Raw genomic sequence first — 14,440 nt, 5'->3', positions numbered from 1 at the left:
GCATACTCCTATATGTTTTAACATTTTCTATAATAAGCCAAAAAAACAAAAAACAAAAAACCAGACATCAGAAGGAGAGCAGAAGACAAGCCATAAACTGGGAGAAAATCTGTACAACCCATATTACTAACAAAAGGATTACTATTCAGATTGTATAAAGAACCAACACAACTTAGTTAAAAAATAATACTGTACACCACACCACACCGCCCCAAATAGGCAATTCATAGAACAGGAAACCTGAAGAGATGCTCAGACACAAGGAAATACAATTTCACACCTGCCACATAAGCAAAAATTTTAAAGTCTGACAATATCCCAGAACACTTATACATTGCTGGCTGGAGTATAAGTTGATATAATCAATTTGGAAAACAATTGGGCATTAACTAGTAAACTTGAAGATATGTATCTTTTGTGGTCCAGGAGAGGTGTTCTAGGATATATGAGCAAGAAAATTCTTAACAGTATTATTTATAAAGTAAAAACTGGAAACAGTCCACCTGTCCATCAACAATAGAATGGTTAAATACATTGTGTAGATTCATTCAGTAGAATATAACAGTGGGGAAAAAATGCATTACAAATCCATAGACATGGAAGAATCTCTAACAATGTTGAGCAAAAAAGCAATTCACAAAGCAATATTAAAGTAGGATTCCATTTCTATAAATTAAAGAACCAATAAAAGTAAACAATATATTGTTTAAGAGTACAAACACATGACATAAATCTATAAATTAAGTGAATGATAACCACAAAATCAAAATAGTGATTTTTTTTCTAGCTGCAGAAGGAGGGATTGGGATAAGGAAGGGGCATACAAGAATAGTTTGATTTTACATTTTGGTTTAGCCAGAACAGACCTGGTTTACCTATTTTCTTGGTGTTATAATTAATAGCACTCTTACTCTCAAATGTGTTCTGGTTTAGATCATAAATTATATATTCATCCTTTCTAAAGCAACTTTTTCCCCTTTAATCTGGATGGAGGGCATATGGATCCTCATTATATCCTTCTTCCTAATGTCATACATGTATTTTATAAATATTCACTTGAAACTTGTCAATATTTAATAATATAATTTTAAATTTTAGCCAGTGACAACACAGTAAAAAACAAACAAACCTGTATACAGGATAAATATAAATAGGATTTGAATGAAACCTTATTATCTGGATGGATATGGAGATAAAGAACATACTGTGTGCCTGGCATCATGTTAAGGGCTTTGTAGATATTACTTCATTTTCATAACAAGACTTTTAGGTAAGTATTACTTCTATCTTACACATGAAGAGTCTGAGGCAAAAAAAAAAAGTATATCTAACTTAGCCAAATTTATACTGTAAGTCACAGCAAAATTTGAACCCAAGCAATTTGATACCAAACTACACGCTCTTAACCACAATGCCAGAGTCCATAACAGATATTCTTAACCTTTTTTGTGCCATGGATCCCTTTGGCAGTCTGGTGAAGCCTATAAAGCCCTTTTTAGAATCATGTTTTTAAACATATCATATATGGGGTGCCTGGATGGCTCGGTCGGTTAAGCGTCTGACTTCGGCTCAGGTCATGATCTCCCGGTCTGTGAGTTCGAGCTCCGTGTCAGGCTCTGTGCTGACAGCTCGGAGCCTGGATCCTGTTTCAGATTCTGTGTCTCCCTCTCTCTCTGCCCCTCCCCTGTTCATGCTCTGTCTCTCTCTGTCTCAAAAATAAATAAATGTTAAAAAAAAAATTTTTAACATAATATATGCATACAATCATTAATGAAATAAATTATACAAAAATACACTAATCAAGATATTCAACAAAAGTGTACTGTACATGTACTTCTTTATTAATGCACCTAAGAACAAATCCTAGCAGAGGGTCTAATAATGTCTGTAATTTAAAAGAAGTGAACACCAAAAAAAAAAAAATATAATAATAATAGTAATAATAAAAATAGGAAACACCAATAGTATCTTGAGATTTCTACTACAGTATGCAACTATAACTATCCTATCTGACTATAGTAACATGATAGGAAAATATCTGTGATTTTATTGGTGAAAAAGCCACCATTGCTTCTAATAACACTATGGTTTATTGCCTATGTTACAATTGGAAGAAATTCTAAATTTCACTTAAAGGTTAGCAAAACTTAAGGTATACTATTTTTTCATTGAAATTCACAGCCCTCTGTGTTATGACTTTAGTTCATAGACTTCCTGACATATATTTTACTGCAGAAAGTTCATATTCTTCACCCCACCTCCCACTTTCTGGTTTGGGATTACATGAAAAATGAGATACACAAAGCATTAGTTTATTAGAAATAACAATATATATGTATACATTTCTCCATGTGGTGAACTTGAGTGGGGGATTAGAAACAGGAATGTGTTAGAATAATCAGGTGTATATGGGGAGCTTGGAACTGCTTTAGAATGTTTTATTTCAGAGGTTTAAAACTGGTTCCAAATATGTACTGCCACATGTAATTATTTATAAAAGAATTCATTACTGATACCTCAGTGCCCTACAGTATACTATTTGTCAATACCTGTAGCAGTGCACCAATCAAAAAAGAAAGTTTAAATAACTGGATACCTTTTAAAAGTTTCATTGAGCTAAAAGCAAAACATCTGACAAGTTTTTGATTTGCCTTTCTCATGATTTGATGTCCCAGCAGAGCAACTGGGGAACCTAATTCTGACCAACAAGGAGGAATTGCCTGGCTAATTGGAAGTGACAGAAACCTTGGGAGAAAGCAACCACATACCAAGGATAATTATAAGAAGGTAACATGGGCCCAAAAGAATAGTGTCAAGGAAACTGAAGCCCCCAAATGAGGTGAGACTTGCAAAAAAATGCTAAGAAAGGACAAAGAATGGGCTTTTTAAAATTCTATTCAGAGCCAAAAGATGATCAAGGAAGGGAAAAGCCCACTTGCAGCTTCTGGTGTAAGGTTACAGCTGACAGAAAGCAGAACTCCCTAATAATATTTTGCTTCATTCTCTACAAAGGAAACATGAGAAGTAGGTGGACATAGTAGAAAGAATTATGTGTGTTTGTGGGGTCAGACAAATCTGAGTTTAATTCTCTGTTTCAACACTTTGTAGTTATGTGACCCTGGTCTCCTTTTCCCCCTTCTCCCCTCCATTTTCTGTAAAACGGAGACAACCATATCTTTTTCATAGCATTATTCTGAATAATGGAAGTAACACATTCAAAACACAACTAAACTAGGCTTAGAGCAGTGACAATAAATAGCAACTTATTAATATTATTCACCTATTCGAAACATGGACAAATATCTGCCTTCAGGGTAAGAAGTAGAAATCTAAAACCTCGAATGATTTGCTTTTTGACTTGGTGATACTCCCTCCCATTAGTGCCCAGGGAAGGGGGAATCCCAAAAGAAAGCAACTGAAACAAAGGAATAGATTGAATTTTCCAAAGAAGTGCTTAAAGTGAAGACATAAGTCTTAAAAGCGAAGGTGATAAAAAAAAAAAAGAACAGGCCTCTTGAATTTCTTCAAAGCTTCAAGAGGTACAGCTTGAAAGACAAAGGGGAAAAAAATGTATCCTTAAGCAAGATAAAGTAGGTTGAATGGTGGCACCCAAAAAAGATGTCCACGTCGTACATCTGTGGAAGCTGTGAATGTTACCTTCTTTGGGAAAAGGGACTTTTGCAGACATAACTAAGTTAAAGATCTTGAGATGAGGAGGTAAATCACCCTGGATTATCTGCCCGGCCATAAGTTCAATGACAAGTATCCTTATATGACAGACAGAGGAGAAGACACAGAGAAGAGGTGGCCATGTGACCACGGAGGCTAAGGTTGGAGTAATGTGGCCACAAGTGAAGGAATGGTGACAGCCAGCAGAAGCTAGAAGAAGCAAAAGCCAGGTTTTATCCTAGATCCTTCAGTAGAAGTACAGCCCTGCTAACATCTTGACTTCAGACTTCTGGCCTCGGAACTATAAAATAATAAATTTCGGTTGTTTTAAGCCAGCAGTTTGTTATGGCAGCCCTATAAAGCTACTGCACAGAGTTTAAAGAGAAATTAGTAATGTCCCTAGTAGATTAGGTTTTGCTGGGGTGGAAGGAATGGGTGGGGCTGGGGAGGTGGTTGTGAAATGGATAGTGGAGGGTGGAGAAAGTCTGAGGGACTCTGTGGAGGTAATATGTGAACCACACTGGAGTTAGCAAAATACTGACCATACAGTCTCTGCTTGGACAGAGATTGTCAGAAATTCAGAGACCTGACAAGGTTACCCCATGCATTGCCAGAACCAGGAAGCCAAGCCAATATTCAGTGTTTCCCCAAAGGGTATTTCATGTCATCTGAGAGAGCTTCTGTTTGATTGACAAATGTTTTTTTTACTACCCCACCTCTTGCAGTAGTAATCGCTGTAGTAATAGCTGTCCTTATGCCAATATTTTACTCAATCCTGTCTAAACTTCCCTAGGAAAAAGTATTTTTTTGATATTACCTGGAAGTCACAAACTTTCATAAATAGAAAGGATTATGGACAAGTAAAGAGGTTCCAGTGATAAATAATGGAGATCCAATCACTTGGAAACATTTCCTTCAGTCTTGTCTTGACCCGGACTTTATTCATTCAACTTAGAGTCCCTCACATCTCTAATTATCTGCCAGGACCACACTGACCTAGGGAAGAATCTAAAAGGTTTTACTACAAAAATGCTCTGTAAATATCTATAAAAGAAAGCAGTAATCAACCAAATATAGTGTGGGTTTACAAATCAGAATTCATTTGTCTAATTGTATTTTTTTCCGAGGGTTACTAGACTAGTACACCAATAAAATATACAGTAGACAATATTTATCTGTGCCCAACAAGCATTACTGACATTTTTTGTCTATACTTATGAGTAACTGGGGCCAGGGGTAGGGGGTTGGGAGGAGCTACATGATAGTACCTTCAGGGAATGCCTTAACACCCAAAGGGTACTGAATTCTAGATGGCAGTCAGCATCTCCAGAGGTTTTTTAGTATAGAATCGCAAACCCTATCTGGGTCAACACTGCATTTCATTGACTTGAGAGAGGATACAGAACACATATTTATCAAGTTTTTACCCAGTTTAAAGTTGGAAAGGGTAGAGTATTTTGCAAGCCTTTGAACAGCTTAATGTTGACTCTGGGCTAAATTCTAGATAGTCATGATTAGAATTTATAAAATTTGGGAAGTCTGTAACCATGCATGCAGAATCTAACAAACTAGTAGGGATTTTTAAGTTTATTCCCTCATTTAGATGTCACAAATTTACGGAACATTTACTTTGTATAAAACTCTATATTAGGCTTTCGAAAGATGATTAAAGTATTGCCCTTGGATTGCAGCAGTTTAAAATCTGTTGACTGAAACAGACTTATAAAGAGATAAACTGTATTACAATATAAGTGTTCATTGTAAAGCCTTATATTTGGTAAAAATTCTTTAAAAATTAACTACATATAGTAGAGGGATGGACAGACCCTAATGTGTGTGTAAAACACCTTTAGGAGTTTAATAAACTGGAAAGAAAATAGTTTTCAAGAATATGATCATGGGCTGATATTCTTATTCTAGCTCACACAAATTGATTTTCTAAAACTTAACAAGGTCTTAAACACCCTAAGGGGGGAATACAAATCGCCAATAAAGATATAAAAACATATTTTAAAAATGCATTCATTCTCAATTACAAGCAACTCAAGACAACAAATTTAAAGAAAATCAATAAATAATAGTATTCCATGTATGCAGAGATGTGGTGAAATGGAATACCATTGGAATAAACATGAAATGGTAATTTTTTTGAAAGTTATTTTTTTAATTAATTTTTTTTTTACATTTATTTATTTTTGAGAGACAGAGAAAGACAGAGCACAAGTGGGGGAGGGGCAGAGAGAGAATGAGACACAGAATCCGAAGCAGGCTCCAGGCTCTGAGCTGTCAACACAGAACCCGATACAGGGCTCCAACCTATGAACTGTGAGTTCATGACCTGAGCTGAAGTTGGATGCCCAACCGACTGAGCCACCCAGGTAGCCCTGGAAAGTTATATATAAGTCACACTATACTATGTAGCTATTTTTTTCTAGGAAACTGCTTTAAGAAATAATCTAAAATATATCCATAAAGTACACATAAGGAAGTCCATAACAGATTATTTATATCAGAAAAAAATTTAAGATTAAATGATTTAAAAGATACGTATAGCCTATATGATGGGATGTCATAATCATAATCAATATTATGTGTCTTAAAAATAGGATGTGTGCAATATATTTATTATATTATATTATATTATATTATATTATATTATATTAGAAGGCTAATATAACTAGAAGGCTAACGATCATGACTTCTCACTGTAAACCATCTTGGATATTTTGAATTTGTGCCATGTGCATATAAAACATCCCCAAAAAATGCAATTTTAAAAATAAAGTATTCAGCTTAAATTTTTAAAATAGTCACACTATGTGAAAGGCAAGGAAATTTCATTATCTCCTACAGTGAATATGTATAATTGGAAAATGTATACACTCTGGCTGTGTTACTAGAAATATTTTGTACAGTATTTTGCCCTGTAAGAAATCTAGAACCCGTTTTAATACAAGCAAGAAGAATGATAAAGGAGCTCATTTAAGACGTGGTTAGAGGAAAATGTAAATGTTTAGCCTAGAGAGCATGATGGCTGTCTTCAAATATGTGAAGTACTGTCATGTGGAAAGGGACCACATTTCTTCAGGAAAGTCTCAGAGGATGAAACCAGATCCATTGGCAGGAGCTGTAGTAAGCCATTTTAGCTCAATGTCAAAACACTTACAGACTTGTTCACTTGTTTATAGGCCATTTCAGCCCAATGTCAAGAAACACTTCGTAACAGAACTGGGTAAAAAAAAAAAAAGAGTGAATTCCCAGTCACTTGAAGGATTCAAGCATAAATTGTCACCTACTTGACTGGACATTATAGAAGAGATTCGAGCAACAGAAGTGTGGTTTTTGTATGATTCCTGCTGTGTGAGAAATCATTTAACCTCTCTGAGACTCTATTCTCTGTAAAATGGAGAAGTTTGACTAAATTACCTCCAGTTCCTTTTGAGTTTTAAATTGTTTTGATTCTGCATTGGTGTAATTACATTTGTCTGTCTTTTCCAGATTTACATAATATCAGCCTTTTATCACTTGAAATACATAGCTATACTTGTGAGAATTAATTGAATATTTGTAAAATTGCAAAACACTATGTAAGTGTAAAGCATTACAGTCCAACATCATTGGCTGTTAGGAAAATGCAAATTAACCCCACAATGACATACCACTACACACTTGTTAGAATGGCTAACTAACATTAAAAATATTTATGATACCAAGTACTGCCAAGATATGGAGCAATTGTATCTCTCGTTCTTTGTTGGTGGGAATGTTAAATGATATAGCTACCCTAGAAAACAGTTTGGCAGTTTCTTCTGAAGTTAAACATAAACTTACCATAATACCCAGCAATCCAACTACTGGATATTTACTCTAGAGAAATGAACATTTAAATTTGTACAAAAATCTGTGTCCAGATTTTTTTACAGTTTATTTATTTTGAAAGAGAGGAAGAGAATGCAAGCTGGAGAGGGGCAGAGAGAGAGGGAGAGAATCCTAAGCAGGCCCCATGCTGTTAGCATAGAGCCCCACCTGGGGCTCGATATCATGAACTGTGAGACCATGACCTGAGCTGAGATCAAGAGTTGGAGGTCTGAATGAGCCACCTAGGTGCCACTGTGTATAGATTTTCATTAAATCTTTATGACAGCCAACTGGAGACCACCCAATGGGTGAATGAGTAAACTGTGGTACATTCATATCATGGAATACTACTCAGCAATAAAAAAGGAACAAACTATTAACATACACACAAAAACTTATATGGGTCTCAAGGCCATTATACTGACTGAAAAAAAGCCAGTATCAAAAGGTTACATATGATACAATTCCATTTCTACAACAGCCTCAAAATAGCAAAATTATAGTGATGGAGAACACATCAGTTGGGCCAGTGGTTAGAGTTAGAGGGAAGGTGTGACTATAAAGGGGTAGCAGGAGGGAGTTACTTCGGAGTAATGGAATAGTTTTATATCCTAATTGTAATGAACACTACATTAATCTCTGATATGTGGTAAATTTTATAGAACTAAACAAACACACAGAAATTTATGTTTTTCTTCGAGTTTCTGGAAAGCAAGGAAATATGTATCTATATTCAATTTTTGTTTTCATTGACTTTTTTTATGTTTAGCTCTGAACTGTCTTGTAATCAATAATGTGAAATGTTTCTCATATGAAACATTTTTTCTTGTTGAAGAATGGTATAGAAAGAAGGGTGTGAGGTATACTTACTTGATGGTAATTTTACTCCTTTTCTTTAGAGGTGTAAATGGTCAAATGTGAAATAAATTCAGGTACATCGCATTTTTATTTATATTTTGTTCTTGTTTTTAAATTTTACATCACATTTTCAAGGAAGCCTCTGGAAGAGATTTTTACATAAATTTTCACAGCTCACTCAACTGTGATCTGTTTTTTACTATTTATCTTATGACTGAAGAGACTATCCGTGTCTTGTCAGGTTCTACTTTAGCTGTTGATTGTCTTTGTTTATAGTTAACTAAACTTACTATTGTTCAAATTTCATGATAAACACAAGAGCTTAAAATTAATTCCAGTGCTAGCATAAGATCTATACAGAGAGTTTGTTTCAAGAGTGAAATGTCTTATAAGATGACCCTTATGGATACGAAAATATTAGCCTCTCTTAGTGTCTAAGACTGTCCTTGTGACTGACATTACCAACGTTTACCAATATTTTCAATTCTCTTCCTTTTCCTGGATATGTAAATGGTTATATGCATTTCTTAGTTCTACAAATTAGATGGGGTCCTGTTACTAGGTCTAAAGATAGACAATGGCCAGAGGCATTGTGTCACTTCCAGTGCACTATTCACCATGCTGTCCTTCCTGGAACAAAGAATCCTGAAGCAGCACGATGAGATGGAGATACCAAAAAAAAACAAAGTGGGTCTTGAGTGTTGAGACACTATATGAAGGGCTGCCCTGGAGAAGTTCCTGGACTTTTAGTAGATTTGCCTGAATAAGAACTTTTATGTGTAAGACTCTAAGATTTTGTTACAGCTTATTACTGCAGCATCACCTAACCTGTCATGACAAATAGAATCTGTATACTAACTTTGCCTGTGTTCAAGGTTTTCAAAAAACAGGGGTGCCTGGCTGGCTCAGTTGGTTAAGCACAGTTGGTGGGATGGAGTTCCGCACCAGGCTCTGTGCTGACAGCTCAGAGCTGCTTGGGATTCTCTCTCTCCCTCTCTCTGCCCCTCCGGTGCACGCTCTCTCTCTCTCAAAATACATATAGAAACTTTTTAAAAAGTATTGAAAAAAAAATTTTAAATAAAAGTTTTCAAAAAGCAAAACAAAAACTTTACATGTCCTTTAATGCTTTCTATTCATCAGATAAATAGCTGAATATGTTGCCAGCTTTTCCAATAAGAATATATTTAGGCAGCACCTGGTTAAGCATCCAACTTTTGGTTTCAGTTCAGGTCATGATCTCAGGGTTGGTGGGATCGAGCACCTCTTCCCCACCAACTTGGGATTCTCTCTCTCCCTCTTTCTCTGCCTCTCCCCCATTCATGCTCTCTCATGCTCTCTCTCTCAAAATAAATAAACTTAAAAATAGATATATTTAATACGATAAACATTTCATTTAATAATTTATTCTGTTAGTCTCTGCCACCAACTTAAGATCTCAAATGTCTAATCTTTTAATTATATATAGATAGATAGATAGATATAGATATAGATATATATCAAAGTTGAACCTTGTGTTAATAATTACCAGTGAATAAAAAAGGATACATTTGTTAACGGAGTCTTTTAATCCACTAAGTAACAATTGATGTTTCTAGTTATGTGCCCTGGAAAGCAGAACCTGAGACAGAGATTTGCATTTCAGGAACACTTATTAGGGAATTTTAATGCAGGTAAAATGCCGGATTGGGTAGAGAGAGAATTTGGGCTGTGATAGAGTTATAACAAAGCCTAAGCCAACCTTCTGGATGGCTCTGAAGCCAGGGTGGCCCTTCAGAGGTATTCCAAGTTGAGGTAGGGAGCCGGGCGTATTTATACTCATCAATAACCAGTCATTAGATAAAGACTGCCCCCAGCGAGTGCATGTGACCTTGGACAGGCAGTTCCTGCATACAGCTCACACCTTGAGAGCTGTGAGCCAACAGCATTCCCAGCAGTTGGAGAAACAAGATCTTTAGCTCTGAAGAGGAATCTGGTATCAGTGGAATCTGCCTCAGTGTCCAGGACATGATAATCATAGAAGAATGAATCTATCTGAAATTTTTAGATGATGATGATATTCATCATCATCATCATCATCACCATGACATTTACTGACAGCTTTACCATGTGCCAGGCACTTGTCCTAAGTGTTTGAAATTATTAACTCACATAATTCTCAAAATGACTCTATAATACAGATTTAAATGATTAATCTTTGAAAATAAAAATCAACATAAGTGCTTTTTATTATATACCCCACTGCAGAAATGCTTTGCTAATGAGCATTTAGTAATTCCCACCATAAGTTAGTGTATCCCGTATGATGAGCCCCATTAGTGACTGCTTCGGATTCTATGTCTCCCTCTCTCTCTGCCCTCCGCTGCTCACACTCTGTCTCTCTCTCTCTCTCTCTCTCTCTCTCTCAAAAATAAATACATGTTAAATTAAAAAAAAAAAAAAAGAATGAAAGTGACACCAAGACAAAATAGGACGGTCATTCCCCTGTCATGCCAAGACTATGAGAGCAACTTCACTTCCATAATATCTTGGTCATTTTTTTCTGACCATAATCATGTTAAATTTATAACTTCCTTATAGAGTGATTAGTACATACAGAGCCCCTGAAGGGTAATACAAAACGTTAAGTTTTCTGTCTTTAAGGAGCTATCCAAATGATGTCTCTGCTAGTAACATCAATGCAAAACCATTTACCTGTTAAGCTGAATATGATAGATTGAGAATCCCTTCATTAATAAGTGAGGAAACACAAGCCCCTTTGATTTATAATAAGGAAATAAGGAGCATACAGAAAGTAAAGGTGGGACGAATAAATAAGAAAGGAGGGAATACAGATTTATACACTTAACTATTATTATGTGCTCGATATTGGTGGTTGAACTACAAAGGAAAAGTTATCACCTTATAATGAGTAAAGGGATTTTGTGGCATGATAAGAACTTGCTAGTGAGACTGGGGAAATAGAAATGATAGGAGCAGAGGAGTCACATGGATTTACACCTTACCAGCAATGTACAAGAGTTGTGGTATCTGATTTTTGAAATCTGATTTTGAAAGCTTTCATATATACTGGTAACTGATTATGGTTTTAATTTGTATTTCCCTCATAAAGAATGATATTGATTCCTTCTTCATCTGCTTGTTGACCATTTAGATATCTACATTTTTGAAGTGGCTATTCAAGTCTTACCCATTTTTTAAAACATTGAGTTGTCTTTTTTTTTAATTTATAATAGTGATTTATACATTTTGGATGTAAGTCCTTTGTCAATAGTTGTTTTAGGTTTTTCTTCCACTCAGTGGATTGTTTTCTGATGCTATTAAAGGTGTCTTTTGATAAACAAAAGATCTTAATTTTTTCCCTTCTTTTATTGAAGTTCCTATTTTCAATCACAGAATAATAAAGAAAAGTGAGGACCCACATGCCATTGTCTATATTGGACAAATTTCACATTTTGCCATGCTTGCTTTATCTTATGTTTGCTGAAACATTTTAAAATTAATTAGATATATGGGGCACCTGGGTGGCGCAGTCGGTTAAGCGTCCGACTTCAGCCAGGTCACGATCTCGCGGTCCGTGAGTTCGAGCCCCGCGTCAGGCTCTGGGCTGATGGCTCAGAGCCTGGAGCCTGTTTCAGATTCTGTGTCTCCCTCTCTCTCTGCCCCTCCCCCGTTCATGCTCTGTCTCTCTCTGTCCCAAAAATAAATTAAAAAAAGTTGAAAAAAAAAATTTAAAATTAATTAGATATAGTTCACTCCTTAAAACTTCAGCATGTATCTCTAAAACTAAGTACATTCTTTAATAGTTCATCTATACTCAAACACCCATAATTGTCCCAATTGTCTTTTAAAGAGATTTTTTTCCCCAAAGCCACGTCCTTTCCAAAAGGACCACAAATTACACTTAGTAGTTCTTATAGGTAGGGCCTCTGCAAATGCCAGAACTACGGACCTTCCAGAGCAGCAATCTCCCTACCCTTTTATTAAGATAGGTTTATTTACCAAAAGATCTTAATTTTAATGAAGTCTATTTTATTAGTCTCTTCCTCCATAGTTAGTGCTTTTTGCGTTTAAGAAAACATTGGCTACCTTAAAGGTATGAAGCTATTCTCTTACGTTTTCTTTTAGAAGTTTCTTTGTTTTACTCTTCACATTAGATCTTTATCCATTTTAAGTTAATTTTATATATAGTGTGAGGAAGGGGTCAGGGTTCTTTTTTTCATATAGAACTCCTTTTGATCCAGAATCATTTAATTAAAAAATCACCCTCTCCTCCCCTGACTTGAACCTTTGTCATAAATCACATAATTGCATATGGGTGATGACCTCTCCCAAATATTCTATTTAACCTATTAATTATTTGAGTAAACATTACAATTATTCAATTTGTAAACAATTTTTTCAACTGGTAAAAAAAAAACAAATTAAAAAAAAGATGAGACTAAGTTCAAAAGGGCCCCAAAAAGCATATGGTGAAGAGTGGAAGTAAATGGACCTTCTACCCTGTTCATCAGTACCCCATTTCGTTCTCCAGAAGCAGTCATAGTGTCAGTGCCAGATATACCAAACATATCTACTTAATTTCTACAGTCCTGAAAAAGGAAATCCTTTTATCCCAAAGTCTACCCCCTGATTCTAATGTAATGACTTACCTATGTGATTCTAGAATTAAGTTCCTAGGTGATTCTGATAGAAGTGTATTCCAATATAATTCAAAGCCCATTTTCCTTTACTCTTTTCCAACGGTTTTTTTTTTTTTTTTTTTTTTTTTTTTGGGACAGAGAGAGACAGAGCATGAACGGGGGAGGGGCAGAGAGAGAGGGAGACACAGAATCGGAAACAGGCTCCAGGCTCCGAGCCATCAGCCCAGAGCCTGACGCGGGGCTCGAACTCACGGACCGCGAGATCGTGACCTGGCTGAAGTCGGAGGCTTAACCGACTGCGACACCCAGGCGCCCCTCCTTTACTCTTTTCAAAAGTATATAGCTAGATTTTTGAAAGCCCAAGAGACATGGGTTTTATTTAATAAGGAGGATTTAACTTATTTATATTTATTGTGATTATATTTCTTCCTGCCATTTTATTTTATATTATTTACTTTTTTTTTCTTTCTTACCTTCTGTGGAATTAGTCAAGCTTGCATTCTTGTTTTAGTGGCTTAGAAATTATGTATCTTACTGTATTCTGCTTTTAGACATTTAAATTTTAACTTCCATTATAAATATGTATGTATATGTATATATATATATATATATGTGTGTGTGTGTGTGTGTGTGTGTGTGTGTGTATATATATATATATATTTCTTCTTTTTTGCTTAAAGTATAGAATTAAGGGGCATCTGTATCCTGCCCTTGATCAATTTCACGTCTTTCTTCCCTAGTTTCTCCTACAACTTAAACAGGGAAGATCTAATTTTTGTACAGTCTGAAGCTTATACAACTTTGGGGTTTCTCTTTAAAACAATTTGAAATTCAAAAATTAAAAGTTGGATAAAAAGTGAATATTTAGAATAAGAAAAAGAAATCAGAACAAATTGTAAAATTTTACAAATTTATACATCTTTAAACTTTTTTTTTTTTTTAAGGAGATCTCTATACTCAATGTGGGGCTCAAACTCACAACCCTGAGATCAAAAGTCACCTGCTCTACAGACTTAGACAGCCAGGCACCCCACAAGTTTATAAATCTTAAATAAAGATAGGTTTACAAATGTAAAATAATTCAGTAAAAATAATATATTATTTTTATTAATTGTTTGGAATTTCTCTTTTTTTAAATGTTTATTTATTTACTTTTGAGACAGAGAGAGAAAGAGAGAGTGTGCACAAGTGGAGGAGGGGCAGAGAGAGAGGGAGGCACAGAAGCCAAAGCAGGCTCCAGGCTCTGAGCTGGCAGCACAGAGCCTGACACCGAGTCAGGCTGAACCCATGAACCCTGAGATCATGACGTGAGTGGAAGCTGGATGCTTAACAAACTGAACCATCCAGGTGCCCCATTTGCCTGGAATTTCTATAGTACTTTTTACTCTTCATTTACTTTCCTTAAAATTTTGCAT

At 35.5% G+C, this 14,440-nt stretch overlaps 1 long non-coding RNA gene across 1 annotated transcript; it reads left to right on the top strand.

The window, feature by feature from the left end:
- The first annotated feature begins 5,785 nt into the window (after nt 1-5,785).
- On the top strand, nt 5,786-8,469 carry LOC131510434 (uncharacterized). The gene is made up of 2 exons (XR_009261056.1): nt 5,786-6,047; nt 6,858-8,469. It is a non-coding gene; the product is annotated as an uncharacterized LOC131510434 (long non-coding RNA).
- The last annotated feature ends 5,971 nt before the right edge of the window (nt 8,470-14,440 follow it).

Source organism: Neofelis nebulosa, chromosome 1, assembly GCF_028018385.1.
Source record: "Neofelis nebulosa isolate mNeoNeb1 chromosome 1, mNeoNeb1.pri, whole genome shotgun sequence".
NCBI lineage: Eukaryota > Metazoa > Chordata > Mammalia > Carnivora > Felidae > Neofelis > Neofelis nebulosa.
Note: the sequence above shows the minus strand (reverse complement) of the source record. Positions and strands in the feature narration are given on the sequence as shown.